Genomic DNA, 13493 nt, shown 5'->3' on the forward strand with positions numbered 1-13493 from the left:
TTCTAGTTAGAGAAATTTAAGAGCCTTATCCCTCAAAACTGTAAGTACAAAAAAGTTGCACAAAATATTTTCCCACCACAGGAAATTTATTTTGAGTGTCTTCATAGTTTTATTTTTGAAATACACCAATTTTTATTTACTGCAGGAAAAACGAAAATGAATATTATAATGCAAATTTGCAAAAAAGCAGCATATGCATCAAAATAAACTATTTCCAGCAGTGCAATTTTAGTTCTAAGCATCCCAGAAATGACACAGAAAGTCATAAACTCAAACATAACTTTTAAAAACACCAGTATAGGCTCATGAGGCCCTGATGGTAAAAAACTACATTTCCGCGAAAATGATGTCACTTCCGGTTTTGGGCAGGTAATGGCGGACATGCGATAGTTCACGCTGACGTCTATTCTAACGTAGGAAGTTTTATGATCAGCTGATCGGATCGGCAAAGCGTGTTTCTGGAATATTATGTTTTTGTTTCTGCAAGCGCTTTTTATGCAGTTTTTGCAAAGCTATATGTGGAAGGAAACTGTGACCTAGGATAAGCTGATGGCACAAGATGTAAGTACAACTCCTCCGGTTTCATATGCAAAAAAAATTATTGCGCTAGCTTACGTGGTTGCAGTTCTACAAGGATTTAAAAGTAGTTGCGCAAAACGGAGCGTGCCCGCTCTGACCGGTTTTAAAGGGTGAAACATTTACAGTTTGGCTGTTTTCTTCACTTGATTCTATTGGATAAGTCAAAGCGACACAGTGCGCGGGAACCTTTGGTTCCTTCCTGTTTATTTTTCATTTTTATTCTCATTTGATAGTTCTGTGGTAAATGCAACACTTTCTGGTTTTAAAAAGAAAAACAACAACAGCAAACAACAGAAAAAACATGCTTGTATGGATGCCTAACAATGTCGGGGCACACTCCTAATAAGATGGTGAATCTCCTTCCAGATCTGGACCAAGGCATCACTGCGCTCCTGGAGAGTCTGGGTGGACCGAAACATAATGTCCCAGAGATTCAGATTCAGGACAAGTGAGCATATTGGCCAATGATATTTTGGAAGAAGGTCAATGATATAATATCCTTCATTCTCTAGGAACTGCTTTCATACTTTTACCACATGAGGCCACGCACTGTCATGCACCAGGAGGAACCCAAGGCCTATTTTACCAGTGCAGAGTCTGACGATGGGTCCAAGAATTTCATTCCAGCATGCCACCCTGACTAATGGCAGTCAGGGTGGCAGTTTTGCTTCCCTCCAGGGATATGTCTCCACAGACCCTCACTGTCCCACCACCAACCAGTCATGCTGAATGATATTACCGTACAGGGAGCAAAATTTTCTCACAGTCATCACATGTGCTCAGGGTGACCCTGCTGTCATTTGTGAAAAGCACAGAGCACAGAGTGCTAGTGGTGGAACTGCCAATTCTAGTCTTCTATGGCAAAAATGCAAGTCAGGCTCCACAGTGCTGGGAGTGAGCACAGGGCTCGCTATTGCTACCCTCATCAGGTCTGTTTCTAATTTTATAGTCAGAAAGATTCACACCATTGGCCTGTTGGAGGTATTTTGTAGGGATTTGGCTCTGGCAGTGCTAATCCTCTTCCTTCTTGAACAAAGTAAAAGATACTAGTCGGGTTGATGGATTAAGGACATTCTACGACCCTGTCCAGCTCTCCTAGAGTAATTTGCTGTCTCCTGAAATCTCCTCCATACTCTTGAGACTGTGTTGGAAAAACCTTTTTACAATTGCACGCATTAATGCGCCATCTTGGAGGAATTCGACTAGCTGTGCAACCTCTATAGGGTCTAGGTATCGCCTTATGCCAGCAGTAGTGACACTAGTCAAATGCAAAATGATTGATAAAAGAGTCAGAAAAGATGAGGAGGGAACAAATGCCAGTAGCCTCTACCTGTAATACCATTCCTGTTGCCTCATTGCGGTCCCTCTGGTGCACTAGTTGTTAATTTCATTAATACCAACGCAGCTGATACTAGTCAACTGACCAGATCCAAATCCAGAAGCTTAATTGACTTGTTACTAATTCTGTACTATAAAAAGTCTTCATTTCATTTTTTTGAGCAGTATATTGTTTTTGGTAGGTGGATCTAATCACTACCTGTCCAACATAGTGCATCACTGTAAATGACTCACAGTACAGCAGTGGGGCATTTACAGGCAGCTTAGCCTGTTCTGTTAACTGTACCAATCTGCATAGTCTTGATGCACGCTCAATCATCCAGGTAAGTAAATCTCCAAAAGTTGATTCTGTTCATCTGGACGTAGCGTTTTGTGGGAGAAACGGTCTTTCTGTGTGGAGTTTGCATGTTCTCCCCGTGTTTGCGTGGGTTCTCTCCGGGTACTCCGGCTTCCTCCCACCGTCCAAAGACATGCAGCTTGTGGGGATAGGTTAATTGGAAAATCCAAATTGCCATTAGGTGTGAATGTGCGAGTGAATGTGAGCGCGAATGGTTGTCTGTCCCTGTGTGTTGGCCCTGCGACAGACTGGCGACCTGTCCAGGGTGTACCCCGCCCCTCGCCCTATGACAGCTGGGATAGGCTCCAGCGCCCCCCGCGACCCTGAAAAGGATAAGCGGAAGCGAATGGATGGATGGAAGTTCATAAAACTGCACTTGAGAGAAGTCCTTACATTTCCATTTGTCCTTGCATATTCTCTGATCTTCCTCTCGTTTCCTGTCTTTCTTAAATCCTTCTCCATCTCTCACTGTTCTTCCTTCCCTGGAAAATACAATCACAAACTGCACAGAAAGTTTGCCTGTTTGCTGATATATTGAAATGTTTAAAAAATTCAATCTGAAAATACCTGATTTTTTTTAAAGTTACTCTTCATTTAAGCTTGTTCCTTTGCTTGCTAGATGCTGAGTACCACAACCACTTTACTTTATTTACATCTACACCATGAATGCATAAAATAGACGAGAAGAAAAAAGGAATGTGTTGAGGGTGTAAGCAATCCTTAGGATGACATTACTTTCTTATTACTGACCAAGTACCAAGTATACCATGCCTGTGCAAGAAGAAAGGTTGCAGTACATATAAAAGTGACATTCAGCCAGTCCTGTTTACCTCAGCTGTCAATGCCGGGTGAGAAGCATCCACCTTTATTTACTCTAGAAGAGGCTGTAAAACTTTGTGAATGGAGTTAAATATAGGTCAGTGACTCAAAGACGCCCACTTCTGACTGATGACAGTAATAATGATGTAAGTTGTTGGCTTCCACAAACCTCAAACCTGCTCTGATGTATTTTTAATAGATTAATCATAAGTTTATGAGAATGTAAAAATTGGTTGGAAGACATAATTACACACAAACTGTCTAAATTTGCAAGTACAATATGCTTTTTGTCTATTAAATAACCTTTAAAAACATACAGTCCAGAAGACTGTTTCTCAGAAGGCTACAGTAAGAAAAAAATGTTTGAAAGAAACAAAGCATGATTCCCAAGCTCTCAGAGACTGAGAGAGCTTGGGAATCCTAGTCTAAATGTGTTCCATATGGAGAAACTATGACCCAGGTGTGTGAGAAAATGGGTTGTTTTTTCCAGTACTTAAAGCTTCTACCTGTAATTCCCATAGACTGAAAGAGGCATGCAGGGAGCCTGGCCCTGGTGCCTTATCAGCTCTAATGATGAGACAGCTGGAGGCCATTTTTCAGTTGGACTCAGTTTTGACATTGAAACACTTATGATCTACCCAGTCTGGTCTCTCTGTGATGGGGATGGATGGGACCTCTGCAGTGTTATCAAATGATATGATGATGTTTCACTCAGTTGTCGCTTGCAACCAAGGAGAGATATGGTTAGTTGAATAAAAACAAAAATACAAAAAAGTGCTGTCATATGAGGGGAGTAAATAGTTCTTGTTTGATGAAACATAATGGTAAAAGCAAATCCTGATTGATGCAGGCAATGATTAAAAAGAGTTGCCAAGATGTCGCTGTGTAGTTTATGAACAGATGTGTGTTCTTTGTGCTAAACTGGATAGCATGACTGGTACAGCAATAATTCACTAATGTCCACAGGCTTTTGGGATTGGACTTGTTGCAAAGTCATATTTTACCTGGCATGAAAAGACCTCTCATCAGCTACTATAAATTGATTTGGCCCTAGATTCAGTAGGGGTTTCTCAATATTCTTTTACACAAAACAATTTTTCTCAAAAAAGTATTGCAATCTCCTTCTTGAAAGATCAAAGTCATCAAGATTATTCCCTCCTGTTGCCTTTCTGACTTTCTACATGTTGTTTTTAATATATTGGTCTCCAAACTATTGGAAACTAGTTCTTCCCATGTCTGACTTGTTTTTTTAATCTAACTAATCCTGTCATCTGGTGTCATGGGTGTTAACTTCGAAAAGCCATGAAATATGTTGAAAATAGTGACAGAACACATGAATGCTGATAGATATCAGAGACAGAGATGACCATTCAGTCTTTTTCATATAACTCATAGCGGTAAATTACTTTAGGAATGAGCTGGCTTGAGTATAATAAGCAGCTTCTGGTTTAAATGTATCAGCCTCTACATAAGCATGAGACAGCTCCATTGTAAATCAATTGTAAATAGTAGAACAATGTTGCATGTGTAAACAAATTAATAACGGTCTTGCAATGTTTAGAAATAACTATTTGAAAGCATCTGAAAAAAGATTTATAGAGCATATATTTATTTATGTACCAAACTAAGCACAGCAGAAAACCCTGAAACAAATCTTCCACAATGTGGTATTTTATGACACATAAAACTAACATTTCTACACTTTACAAAGAGTTATGACTTGATGGATGATTCTAGGACAGCTTAGATAGTTTTAGATTGTTTTCTGATGTGCAAAATAGCACGTAGGAAGTTCCACTCTAGTGCACGGACACAGCTTAACAGCTTTTGCACTGCTCTCTGGCTCCAAGTCACTCTCTGGTTCTCACCCTTTCAACACTGCAACATCCCTGTCTGCCTCTCTTGGAGGACGCTCCCAGCCCTCCCCATTTGCCTGTTGGCTCTCCCCAGGATTCTGGCCAGGAGTGGTGCTGAAAGACTGAATGGTGGGAGGTGGAAGGGTCTGTTCTCCCATGTCAGCACTTGGTTGCCAGGACTTGTCTTAGCTAACCGTTAAGGCAAAAAACGGCTGTTGTGCACAGATGCACATTGCACATCACGTTGATGCATATCTTTGTTGATACACTGAACATCTTTACATGAACCAGAAAATGTGTTATCTGATGGAGGACTCTACTCCATCTCCTCTACTCCAGCCTGACCACAACTGCTACCCCACCACAAACTTCAAGCTAGGCATAAATATCAGCTCTGGATATGTGCCAGGATATTTGTGCTAGACTTTGCTTGATTTGCCAGAAAGAACAATATTAGCATTTACTCCTTAAGTGGATGGTCCAGATGCTCTGTCGATTGAAGCCCACATGGGTTCATCTTTATTAGAACTGCACAGAGAGGCACAAAGTTCAAGCTAATTTCTTTGCCCCCTCCTCTTTTTGTTCATTTAGACTTCATTTAAACGTTGACTTCTACAGATTTCTAAAGGTTTTCAAAAAAGGGAGCTACTCTGTTTTAAGAAAAAGACAAAGAGTTGCATCAGTATGACTTTTCAAACAGATGTTTGCAACTCCTGCAAGAGATGGATTTGATTCTCTGAAACCCCTCTTTGTGCGAGGTGCTCATCCATCTGTGGTTATCTGTGTTTCAGTACATCTTAATAAAGTAATCCCCCCCCTCCCATCCCTCGTTTTTCTGCTCCTAGGAATGCTCTTGTTCTTGCACTCTTCTCCTTTGTCATGCGTGGCACCCAGACTGTGATTTGTTTAGGTTTAAGTTTTAAGGTTGACCGAGGCCATGACTCATCATTACTCTGAGATGACTTGTTTTAATTTTCTCTCTCCAGAAGCAACAAAATGAAGTAGGGTCAACTGAAAGATACTTAAATAGGAATTCAGTGATGTTTTAATGTACTTGCACTCATCTAAGCGTGACGGTATTATAATAAATACATCTCATCATGCATGCATCATCTTCATTTCATCATATTCAATCAGCATAAAAGTGTTGTTTCTTCTCATCCTACCAACCCCGTCGGTCCCAGTATGGCAAAGATATACACTCATAATCCAAATAAACCAGTGATTTTCCAGTATGAAGTTTCATTTATTATCCAGGCTTTCCATTCATTAGACATTCATTTGTTTTCCTCCTGACATATCTCCAGACTTTCAACTGCTGACCATGATAACTGAAGCAGTGGCCAAAGGTTTCAAGTCCTCCCTTTGAAAAGCTGACCCGTTCTTTAAATGTTTAAAGAGCCTATTGCATCATCGGCCCTCGCCCACACATGCATGTTTGGGTGAATCTTGGGGGGATGTGTGGGGGTGGGTGTTGCGATACATCATGTGTTTAAGCGGTGGAGGAGAGGCCTGGGTTGTATGGGGTTAATGACTGGCCCTCTCCGTGGGCTGTGCCGGCTCTCTGAGAGGATAAGACTGGCGGTGTAGGGGCAACTGGAGCGCAGGGGTCACATCACTCACATCAAAGGAGGCTGGGAGTCTAGGTCAGTGTGTTTGGCCATGGGGTTGTGGAGAGAGTGGTGGGGTAGTTAGAGGGATTGGGAGCAGGATCAGAGGGAGTTAACAGAGATGAAGAAGCACAAGGATGGGCAGAGACAGAAACAAAGACAAATAGAGCAGCGATAGAACGGGATAAGGAGGGTAAAGTGATGGAACAAGGTTTGGTATTTTCTAGTTTCCTGTAAACATGTCATTTTCATAAGTGAGCTGTCTCATTTGTTCATGTTCACTTCCACATCCATGTTCACTTTCTCTTAATGTAAGCACCTCAGCTTTTCTTTTAGGTCTAAAATAGCAACGTTTCCAAATAGACCCTTCTCACAGCAAACGTTTTGACACATATGTAATTGTTAACATTAAAAATGACTGCATTCCATCTAGGTAAGCCCCTTTTGCAGTCCGGGAATTCTGCATCTTGGCCCACTGTCATGGCTTACTTGCACACTTTTGTTAACAAACTATGTATCTCCTGAGTATGAAAGATTTGGAAACATTGTTGGGTTGTGTCACATCAGTAATTAATTTTGAGTGAGATCCATTCTCTTGTGATTCCCGTTAGCTGTGGCCTGCTAGTCTCCAGTTAGTACATCTCTAAGACTTATCATAAGATCCTATTCTGTTCAAAGTCCAGCTACTAAAATGGTCTGAATGTCAAAAAAGCAAAATGAACAAAAATAAGGTGACACAAATCCTAATAAAGAACTACCATTCAAGGGCAAAATTTGATGAAATGGTAAAAATGTTTACCATTCGAGGGTAAAAAAAAAAGAATAAGAATAAGGAAGAATGAAGGCAGAAGTGGTGCAGAACTGCATTACTGTGTGACAGAGTTGTGACACAAGGATAGCTTCTTGCTATGGGTGGAGATTGTGGCACAACAAAAGGACAGTGGAAGGAGCTGGAGGTGACAGACATGAAGATATTAAAATTTTTGTTGGGAGTAACCAAGAGGGACAGGATTAGAAGTTAGTCTATTGAGATCTAGCCTCTTAGGGGCCAATCCATGACTGATAGGTTTCCATTGTATGTTTTTCTATCCAGATTTGCCTTTACTATATTGGCAGTGTGTTTGGTATCTTTGTCACGGGGAAAAATGAAGCCACTCAGATGCTTTCCAGATGGTACTACATGGTGGACCAAAATCTGATGTACTTTTCTGCTTTCAAAATTCCATCATTTTTGACAAGATCTAACACCACGGCTGAAATGCAGCCCCAAACCATGACAGAGCCATGTTTTGCAGATGGCTGCAGAAACTCGCTGTTGTACGTCTCTCCTGACCTCCTCCATGCATATTGTTGATGATTTTAACCAAAAAATTATAAATTTGGATTCATCATTCCACTGATTTTCAGTCCAGTGTAATTTTGCATGCACCAGTCTTTTTCCCTGTTTCCCTTTCTTCAAAATGGCTTCTTGACCAATATTATTCCTTTTCTGATGAGGCTCAAGTCTTGTGTGAGGTCTTTGCTAGATTTTTTTCTTATTTCTTTGAGGACATGATTTTCAGAAACAGTCCATCAACTGTGTTGGATGTAGTGGTGTAAAACACACCGCCACTGGACTCTAGAGCAGTGGAGACGTGTTTTTGGAGTGACAAAATACACTTCTATAGTAATCCAATGGATGAGTCTGGGTTTGGTGGTTGCCATGAGAATGGTACTTGTCTGACTGCACTGTGCCAAATGTAAAGTTTGGTGGATGGGGGAGTGTGGTGTGGGATATTTTTTCAGGAGGAAAGAAACCGTTGATGCATACTGAAACATTTAGACATTTTCATGCTTCCTACTTTTTGGTAACAGTGCACAGTCATGTTGGAAGCAAGGTCCATAAAGGCATGGATGAATGGGTTTGGTGTGAGAGAACTTGATTGGCCTGCACAGAGTCCTTGCCTCAACCCAACAGAACACCTTTGGGATAAATCATCAATATCAATATTCTGGAAGAATGGTCAGAAATTCCCATAAACAAACTCCTAAACCTCATGGAAAACCTTCCCAGTTTTTATAGCTACAAAGTGTGGGCTAATGTTATATTAAACCCCTATGAATTAAAAATGGGATCTCACAAAAGTTCATGTCTGTGAAGGCAGACAAGCAAATACTTTGGCAATATTTATTAAGCACAGACACTACACTGTTCATCCCTATAGTTAGATGCTATTTATGTTTGAATAACTCACAGGCCAATGTTAAGTAGTTCATCAGAGAAAAAATGAAAATGGTCAGGTAAAAGAACCAGACTGAAAATGAGCGAAAAAGCAGTTAATGTCCAAAAGAAAAACCTTTAAAGACCTTCAGAAACCCTGGCAAACTATTTCTCATGACTGGCTGCTTGGAAGGAAAATATAAGGAAAAAAAGAGTGGCTCAATTTTTGGGTAGTCCTGTACATCCTAGCTGGCCATGCATCGCTGAAATAAAAATTATTTCTACAACTTAAGTGTCTGAGAATCCCCTGCTTTACTTGAAAGCAGAAATGTACAAATGTGTCTGTGTCAGAGTAGAATAACCCTTTATTGTCACTGTACATGTACAATAAAAATGTGAGTGCTTCACACCAGCTGTGCAGGAAAAATAAATAGTAGGATAATAGGGAAAAACAAAAAACAAGAGAATGTATACAAAACAAGAGAGAGGGACACATTAAAAGGACAAGTTGCAAAATGCTTGAATTTGGTGCAAAGGACTTGGTCTGAATATAGAGTCTTTGTGTGAGTAGCCTGAGGGATGAGAGTTACTCAGACCATAGCTTAGATTTGTAGGCAGGGGTGGAGCAATGGCCCAGTAGAAGAAGCTGTGAAGAAGATGCAAATAAACGCATTCAAACAGCGATCAATTTCAGACTAAGCTCAGTCTAGCCAGCTAAAATTAATTCAGTCAGGTTGAGGTTTGGACTCAAAATGGCTCATTGCAACACCTTGATTCATTGTGCTGTAAATTTACTGTGCTGTTTGGGATCATTGTCTTGTTACAAGAGGAATGTATACAGAACATTTTCCCCAGTTTCACTCAAGCTTTAGACAGATGGCCAGCATTTGACTTGGGAATACTTTGGTATACAGAGGAATTCATTGTTGGCTCAGTGCAAGGTACCCAGGTCCTGTGACTGTAAATGAAGCCAAAGTTGGTATGAGGAGTTCCGTCTTTGTCAGAGTTGAACCAACCAATCCTGTTGCTTGATACTAATCTCGACAGGACATTTTACACCAAACATCTTCATTTTGTTCTTGTCTGTCCAAAGGACATTATTCCAGAGGTCTTGTGGTTTGTTCAGATGCAACTTATTTTTTAGAGCAAAGGTGCTTTTGTCTCTGCCAACCCTTCAAAACAAGCCAAACTTGTTCACTCTTTTTCTACTTTAATCTTTAATTCGCTAACCGAGGTCTGTAGAAAGATTTTGCATGGTCTGATCTTGTGGTGAATTTTCTGGGAGGTCCACTCATGGGAAGATTGTGACATGGGGCACAAAAACAATGTTGCAGTCTGAAAGTGCCTTTTGACTTAAGCGAGTCCCTGACTTTAATCAGACATTTATGAAAAGTCTTTACAACTATTGGATGGATTTATAATGTAAAGGCTGGTGCAGTATACTCCATATAATGAATTCTAATTACATCAATCATCTTCTGACATTTTTTCTGTGGTGTTATCAGAAGGTCTCAGAAATTCTTCCATTATTTGGTAAAGAAATGCAACATTTTATGTTGATGGGTGACTTTATCTTTACTATCACTAAGAAGTTCACATTTCTGTTTTATCAGAATTATTTGCCAAGCCATTTGCTTCAGGCGTTCATGTTCCCCTCAGGATGTGATGCAATCAGCTGTGATGACCCTTTGACCTTTCTCTGTCAGGTTTATAAAAGTTCAATACTTTATGATGAAATTTGCAAAAGAAATTACCTTTCTAGAGGACTCAGTGATAACAAGTGTTTCTTGCTAATGATATAATGTTGGAAATGCTTTGCAAATTTGAAATAAAAGAACTGTTCTGTCTTTGTCAGGTAAATCAACCAATCTGCTTGTTTGATAGTAATCTCACCAGGACATGCAGTTTCTTCCCCCATTCTTTGTTTGGGATTTTTGTTTCATTTATTTTAACGGCAGACAGAATAGGTAAGCCATGTATGTACTTCTTAGACCAATAAAGCATATGTTAATATTAGGGGTGCAACGATACTCGTATCGATATTGAACCGTTCGATACAGTGCTTTCGGTTCGGTACGCATGTGTATCGAACAATACAAAATTTTTAATTTATTTTATCAACTTTTCTTCTGACGATGCTGTCTGTGTTGAGCGCTCAGTGGATCTGCGCTCGACTACTCCACCTAGGCTGCACTGTCGAGCGCAGATCCACTGAGCACAGCGCAAGCTAGCGAGACAGAAGCTAAGCTTGTTGCAACATGGCAAATTGAACCTCCCCCACCTTAATTCAGATCTGGCGTTTGGAACTATTTTGGTTTTCATGTGACGTATGACCCTGAAGGTAAGCGTGTCATGGACTAAAGTAAAACAGTATGTCGGATGTGCACAGCAATGCTCAATTACATTGGTGGGAACTACTGCGTTAGCGCAGTTTGCTCGTTAACGTGTTGACGCTGTCCAGCCCCACGCACGGAGCAATCCGCGGTAGCTCATTAACGGAGATTTGCAGTGTTGTGGCGTTAACGTCATTTCAGATTAACGCTGACAGCACTAGTGGAAACACAGCGAATATGACTGCACATTTACGCCGACATCATCCTCGTGCAAAGACAAGTGGAAGCAGACAAAAACAACAAGCAGCATGCTACAAACTTTACCCGAGTCATTTAGACAGCCGTTAGCACATGATTCTCCTTATGGGGACCTGATATGTTTTTTTTTTTTTTTCTGCCTGTCCCATTTGGTTCTTTAGCCGTCAGAATTGTTGTCTGAAGACCAACAAGGATACCCAATGGATTTATTTTGCCAAATGGATCATCATGGCATTGCCGTATTGGTCCATTGGACCTGATATGTTTAATATGCTGCTGAGAATATAGCCCAGAAGAAGCGTATAGTATAGCTTTTATTTTGGAAAGAGCCATTTCTCTGTAATAAACTCTCTTTTCCAAAGATGAGTGATTCCTCAATCAGATTTATTATTTTATTACTTTGTTGTTTCAGCAACATTAAATTTAAAAGCTGTACGTTTGAGTTAAAATATATATTTATAATTTTAATAAATGACAAATTAAAAAGGCATGAACATTTTTTTTGTATCGAAAAAATATCGAACCGTGACACCAAAGTATCGAACCGAACCGAACCGTGAATTTTGTGTATCGTTGCACCCCTAGTTAATATACCCTTCTCTTTGGAGATTTACATGGATAGGTATGTGACTCTTTGCACATTTTTGTCACCAGCCAGTAGTCAACCACAATAAAATCCCTATACATGGAAACTGCAGAAAATGCACATAGAGGAAACCTATACGTTGACTTACATTAAACATAACTGGTAAGTGAAAGAGCAAATCCCTAAAAAACTAACAACAAAATACCATTGACGGTACATTTGATTGAATAGTTTATATACCAAAATGTATGAAAATGGACTGACATTTATAAAGTGCTTTCCTAGTCATACTTACCAAGCAAAGTGCTCAAGTCACGTTTAACCAAACACTCATACAGCATTTGATTCTATGAATTTTAAATGCTTAAACTACCTTACACACTCAGTCAGGAGGCACAGGAAAGACCATGCAAAATATTACACAAAAAGGCCATCCCCTTAATACGAACAGAGCATCATTTAAACATCTAATCTACCCACATAACTGCTTCCTGTAGGATATGGTGCCATGTCACAAAGCTCAAATCCTCTAAAACTGGGTTCTTGAACATGGCAGTGAGTTGACTGTACTCAAATGACCTCCACACTCATCAAATCTCTATCCAATAGAGCACTTTTGGGATGTGGTGGAACAGGCATCTATCCACAGGAACTGTGTGATGCTATCAAGTCAATCTGGACCAAAATCCCAGAGGAATGTTTCTGGCACCTTGTTTAATCTGTGCCATGAAGGCAGAAAAGATGTATAACCCAATACTAGCAAACGGTACCTAATAAAGTGGCCAGTGAATCCACACCTGAAACAAAATGCAACCAAAAAATTTAAAAACAATCCAGCAAGTTTCTTATTTTTTTTAATTTATTGCAGGTATTCTGTTATGTACATGTTTATTTACAAAGATATCCACATTTTTATGTTTTCCATTCTTGTTTTGATACTTTTTGACAGCTGTATAGTAATCTCCTGTTTTCTATAGAAGCATGATTAGAAAATCCTATACAATCATAAAAAGCCGGCTATAAAAAGAAATTGAACCATCTATCTTTGATACATGCAGGAGCAAGCTGATTTCCATAGTTGTTAAATAAATACTATTGACAAATAACATTCTATCGACTACAAGCACTTAAAAATTAGCCTTTGTCCACATGTGAAACAGGCCGCTAACCCACGCTCATTTTTATGATGGAACTGACATTTGCTTCATAATGAAATCAAGTATATTTTATCTGCATTCTCAGATTTACATTCCATTTGATGTCTAACTTTACCTGTCTCCTTGTCACACGTTAAGCGCTTACCAGATAAACGTGTTGACTGTGCATTAAAACACACAATCAAAATTTGTCCCCCCCCCCCCAAAAAAGATTTGATGGTGTTGCAGTTACAAAAAGCTTTGTCAAACTATCTGATGTTGTAGTGCTTACTACAGTAAGTTTCAACATATTCAGATGATTGTGATGTGAGTGAGGCACAACAGTTCACCATCAACCAAGAACCTTATTTTTTGTAGTGTAGCTTACGCCAAGTATAGGCTCCACAGTCCAAATAAATAATGAGCACTTCCTCCATGAGT

Source organism: Neolamprologus brichardi, chromosome 7 (assembly GCF_056152115.1).
Source record: "Neolamprologus brichardi isolate AB-2024 chromosome 7, ASM5615211v1, whole genome shotgun sequence".
NCBI lineage: Eukaryota > Metazoa > Chordata > Actinopteri > Cichliformes > Cichlidae > Neolamprologus > Neolamprologus brichardi.